The sequence below is a fragment of the Pistacia vera genome, unplaced genomic scaffold (genome assembly GCF_008641045.1).
Source record: "Pistacia vera cultivar Batoury unplaced genomic scaffold, PisVer_v2 Contig2, whole genome shotgun sequence".
Lineage (NCBI taxonomy): Eukaryota > Viridiplantae > Streptophyta > Magnoliopsida > Sapindales > Anacardiaceae > Pistacia > Pistacia vera.
The window spans coordinates 357,963-363,822 of record NW_022196001.1 but is presented as its reverse complement, the minus strand read 5'-3'; the positions used below and the strand labels follow the sequence as shown (position 1 = coordinate 363,822).

The window sequence follows — 5,860 nt, the reverse complement described above, 5'->3', positions numbered from 1 at the left end:
GTTTCTTTCTTCTGTGAGAACTAACTACTCATGTAGCAGCTAGTATCAAGATTGCTTGCACGTTGGCCATACAATACAAGTCTAAACTCTTAAGTTCTCCAGAACTATTCGAATCTTAGGTGATTTTTGGCGCGTGATCTGTCAAAGATAGCGCAAAGTTTTCACACATGTGATGCATGCCCATTAGTGATTAGGTTGTTCGATGATTTGCGTAGATTCTGATCTATATATATTCTATTCGACCAAACCTAAACTCTATTTAAACACTTGGGTTTCTGTGATTGTGAGACTTAGCTCTTAATTGTTACTCCAACTGACCATGTCCGACTCAACTTATATATAACCATTAACGAACCCTTTCTTGTTCATTTCTATTAATTATTTATGTAATGCCTGAGGATATTACCCAGACAGATGAATAGATCATTCTTACTTATGAACTACAATCACTTGCTTAAATTTTGCTGTCCTTCAGCAGGTAATGGAAAAATGAACCGGGGACCAAAACGTCTCCCCCGAAATCAAGATATCAAAAACATGCAGTAGCACACTTTCAGATTGCTGAAAAGATTATCAGGATATTCGTCTGTTAGCCACAATCAAGCAAAGCTTGATCAATGGCTTGAATTTGCTTGATTCATGGCTTGCATCAAGCAAAGCCAGGGGCGGATCCAAAGTGTATTAAGGGTGGGTCATGGCCCACCCTCAATTTTTAAAAAACAAAAATTAAATACATTATTGCATTTAGTTTGACTTTGGCCCACCCTTAATTTTTATTGTCAAATATTAAAAAATTGTGGCCCACTCTCAATTTTAAAACTAAAAATTTTTGTTTGGTCCACCCTAATAAAGATTTCTGGATCCGCCCCTGGCTATTTCTATGGTTATATGCATGTCTAGAAAATTTTTGTCACAAAGATGATAATAGTCTAAGAAGGCTGGGTTTTAAGTGGGATCATTTGTGACCTCTCTAGTTTCTTGGTGCATATTAAATCATATCAGCATAGCATTTACTACCATCTTGGGTTATTGCTCTACGTCATCTAGGACCTCTTCCTTTGCCATTACAGTCCTCTGCCTTTGTCACACTTCCGCACACGTCTGCACATGCCTTGCCTTGTTAACGTTGACCCTACCGTGTCAGTCGCTCCTTTGCCCTGTTGATAAGAGCTTGAAAATACATATTTTGTTAGTGATTCAATTGGATTATTTGTGGAAAAATGTGTTTTTAATGTGAAGTTTGAGTTAATTATTTCATAAATATCTTTTATGGGATCACGGGTGTATTTTGAGTATTTTCAGGTTACAAATGATATTTGAATGAAGAAGAATGATGTCGATGGAATTCATGACGAGTAGGAATAAACGGTACAAGAATCGGAGTTGAAACAAGAAAGTTGTGACGCGTTGAAGATACGACGAAAAACCTGGAAATCCTCAAGATGAGCATACTTCGATATTTTAATCATAACTTGAGCTATAGAAATTGGAATTCAATGATTCTTGTGGCTTTGGAAATATTATTCAGAGAGCTACAAAGTTTGTGTTGATGACTTTGCCAAATTCTAAAGATCCAGACTCATGGGACAGAAAGAACGATCACTGCAGCGACCGTTTCTTATCGCTGCAGTGATGGATCATGGGCCTGTTTGGGTTATTGCATTCTCCTAGTCCGAATCTAAATGGTTTAAGGCATTTAATTATTTCCTAATTAACCTCCAAACCCTAGCACTATAAATAAGGGTCTTTAATTAGTTTTTAAGGAGATTAGAGAAGGAGAAAGAGCAGCTACTATTTTGGAGATCGGAATTCCTGCAGTTCTCGTTCGCCAATTGGAGAAGTTTTTCTATTTTTCTGTCTTGAACTCATGTTTGTTAATACAATGGTTGTTTTTATTACTACAATTATGAACTAAATCACTTTTCTAGGGCTAAAGATGTAGCCCAATTTATGAATATGTGTTGACGTTATTGTTGTTGATTTTAAATTGAGCATTAATTCTAAGTTTTATTATTGTGTAATGCTTTCAATTCTTAAGGGCACGAGAGTTGAATGATTTTATGGGTTGGGTTTAGATCAAGAGATGAAACATGATTAGTCTAAGGTAATAAAACCATAGATTGAGTGAACGCTAGAGATAGGTTACCGCGATCTGTGAAGCTCTAGTACATTTCATAGAACTTAATGATCTCTTAGCTTCTAAATCCAACTTAGAGATATTTTGGGTTGTTGCTTAAAGGTTAATTCGCTAATTGTTAGAGAGAAAGTTAGTGAAATATTATGGAGTTTGGCCTTTAGAATAAATTTAATTAGGTTAGCAATAATTGTCAATGCATAAGATCTTTTTACCAAAGTATTAATAAAGTTTTGCTTTTGTTTTGTTTTAGTTTGTTTTGTTTTTCATTAAATTCATTCTTAAAATTTTGTTTTATCAAATAGCAATAAAATAGACTAGTTTGGTACTTGGTAGGTAGTTCTTTTAGGATTCGACACTTGTTTACTCGAGCTTTATTACTTGCGTGATTTCGTACACTTGCGAATAGTTTGTCAAGCTTTTGGCACCGTTGCTGGGGAACTATTTTTTTTACCACTATCAATACGAAATATTTAGTTGCTTTGATTTGTTTTATTTTTGCTTAGAAATTAATTTTTATTTTATTTTGTTGTGTTTGTTTCTTTTATCTAGATCCTAGAGAGCTTACATTCAAAAGGTGGTGGTGATCTTAATCCCTTAGATTCTGAGATCGAGAGAACGGCTAAACAGTTGAGGAGAGAAAAGAGGCAAGCTAATTAGAAAAATCAATGGCTAACACGGGAATTATTAATCCCAATGTGGAAAATCAAGAGAATGAGAACAAGGAAATCCTAGGAAGCAATGCAACTAGTGGAGCGGTAGTGGTTCAAAGAGCAATGAAGGACTATTCTAGTCCTACTGTTGACGAGTGCTATTCTAGCATCCGGAGACCACCAGTTCAAGCGAATGATTTTGAGATCAAGCCAACAATTATTCAGATGATTCAGCAGTCGGTCCAATTCGCAGGGTTGCCTAATGATGATCCCAACCTGCATATCGCCAATTTTCTGGAGTTATGCGACACATTTCGGCATAATGGAGTATCCGATGATGCAATTAGGCTAAGGCTTTTCCCATTCTCTCTTTGGGATAAAGCTAAGGCTTGGTTGATTTCTCTGCCATCTGGGAGCTTCATGACATGGAACGAGTTAGCTCAAGCGTTCCTCACTAAATATTTTTCACCTACCAAGTTTGCCAAGCTAAGAAGTGAGATTACCAATTTCTACCAACAAGACTTGGAGTCATTATATGAAGCATGGGAAATGTATAAGGTTCTCTTACGGAGGTACCCTCACCATGGTTTGCCAATCTGGTTGCAAGTGCAAACGTTCTACCAAAGGTTGCTGCCAACTATTCAAGCCATGATAGATGTTGCAAGTGGAGGAGCCTTGAACAATAAAACACCAGAGGACGCATACAATCTGATTGAAGTAATGACGAACAATAACTATATGAGGACTTCGGAGAGAACTTCAATAAGGAAATCAGCGAGAGTGCACGAAGTTGACGGTTACATTGCATTGGCTGCTCAACTTTCAAACATCCAAAAGCAATTAGGTAATGTTTTAAAGATAAATGCAATTGAATCATTTTCTCTAACATGTGAACTCCATGCAGGAAATCATTCATCCAAGGATTGTCAAGAAGGGAATCCATTTGCTCAGCCTAAACAAGCTAATTACGTCAATAATTTCCAAAGGAGGCAAGAAAAATCCATACTTCAACACATACAATCCGGCATGGAGGAAGCATCCGAACTTCTCATGGAGCAACAACAATGAGCAAAAACAACCTCCTCTTTTTCAAGCTCAAGAGCCAAAATCTAACTTGGAGAATGTGCTTACCAAGTTCATTGAAGAGACAAGTAAGAGGTTTGAGAAGACTGAAATCTTTGCCCAAAATCAGTCAGCCTCTATTAGAAACCTTGAGACTCAAATTGGGCAAATCCATAACATATTAGCGGGAAGAGTTCAAGGAGTTTTTCCAAGCGATACAGAGAAGAATCCCAAGGAACAAGTGCATGCAATCACCTTGAGGGGTGGAAGAACCTTGGAAAATTCAAAGGACGAAAAACGGAAGCAAGAACAAGAGAAAGATCTGAAGGAAGAGCAGAAGAACGATCGCCGCGGCGAGGAAAGTTATCGTCGCGACGAGTGTGAAAATATGGAGAATATCATCGGCATAAAGACGATTGCTGCGGCAATGAATGTGGTGGCTGTGGCAATCGTGAATCAGTGCTCAAATTATAAGAAGTTCCAACTTATTGCTACGGCGATGAATCTGGGGGCCGCGGCGAGCGTGAATCTGAGCAGAAAATTTCTTCGAGCCATGCAAACCTTTCGTACCCACATCGTTTGAAGAATCAGAAGTTTGACAAGAAATTCGATAAGTTTATTGATATGTTTTGAAGTTTGCATATTAATATTCCTTTTGTTGATATGTTAGAACAGATGCTGAAATATGTGAAGTTTCTGAAGGAGATCCTCAAACACAAGAGAAAATTCGAGAAATACAAGAAAGTCATATTAACGGAGGAATGCACCGTGCTGATTCAAAAGAAACTACCACCTAAACTACGAGATCCAGGGAGTTTTACTATCCCTTGTATTATTGGTAGTTGTTAATTTGATAAGGTTTTATATGATTAGGGGCAAGTATAAATTTAATGTCGTTTTCTATTTACAAGAAACTTGGATTAGGAGAAGTGAAGCCAACCACAATGCCTCTCTAATTAGCTGATCGATCAATAACATATCCTAGGGGGGTGGTAGAAGACGTCTTGATTAAGGTAGACAAACTGATTTTCCTAGTTGATTTCATAGTGTCAAACATGGAGGAAGATAGGGAAATACCTTTAATTTTAGGACGACATTTTCTAGCCACGGATAGAACATTGATAGATGTCCACCAAGAAAAATTAATCTTAAGGGTAGAAGATGAGTAAGTAAGGTTTTGATGTTTTTGACTCCATGAAGCGTCCATCTGAATTAGACACGTGTTTTGAGATTAATGTCTCCGACAATATAGTGGAGCAGAATTTTGAAGAAAGCTACCCCATTTCCCCCTTAGAGAATTGCTTGATGAATTCTAGAGGTCATGAGGATGAAGTTGATAGTGAAGAGATAAGAGAGTGTTTAAGGTACTTAAATGCTCTACCACCATTAGTTCGTCCTGAAGCTAAAACAATCAGAGAAGTTGGAGCTGTGGTATCTCAATCCACTTCATCAGTCAAGAAGCCACTTACACTTGAGCTCAAGCAACTACCATCTCATTTAAGGTATGCATTCTTGGAAGAGGATACATTTTTTTCAGTCATTATTAATGCTTCTTTGAATGTTGTAGAGGAAGAAAAGTTGATGCGCATATTGAGGAAATACAAGAAGGCCATTGGATGGGCAATTGCGGATATAAAGGGTATAAGTCCCTCAATTTGCACACACAAATCCTAATGGAGGAGAGCTATAAGCCTACCGTCCAACCACAAAGAAGATTAAACCCATCAACACAAGAAGTGGTCAAGAAGGAGGTATTGAAGCTCTTAGATGCATGAATTATATATCCAATTTTGGATAATACATGGGTAAGTCCAGTCCAAGTGGTGGCAAAGAAGGGAGGAATGACAGTGGCCCGTAATGATAACAACAAGTTGATTCCAACACGAACAGTCACGGGATGGAGAATATGTATTGACTATCGCAAACTAAATTCCGCGACTCGTAAGGACCACTTTCCATTGCCATTCATCGATCAAATGTTAGAGAGGTTAGCTGGCCATGGGTTCTATTG

At 37.7% G+C, this 5,860-nt stretch overlaps 1 non-coding gene across 1 annotated transcript; it reads right to left on the bottom strand.

Annotated features, from left to right (window-relative positions):
• Positions 1-3,270: 3,270 nt before the first annotated feature.
• Positions 3,271-3,377, bottom strand: LOC116128418. Its single transcript, XR_004127756.1, has one exon. It is a non-coding gene; the product is annotated as a small nucleolar RNA R71 (small nucleolar RNA).
• Positions 3,378-5,860: the final 2,483 nt, after the last annotated feature.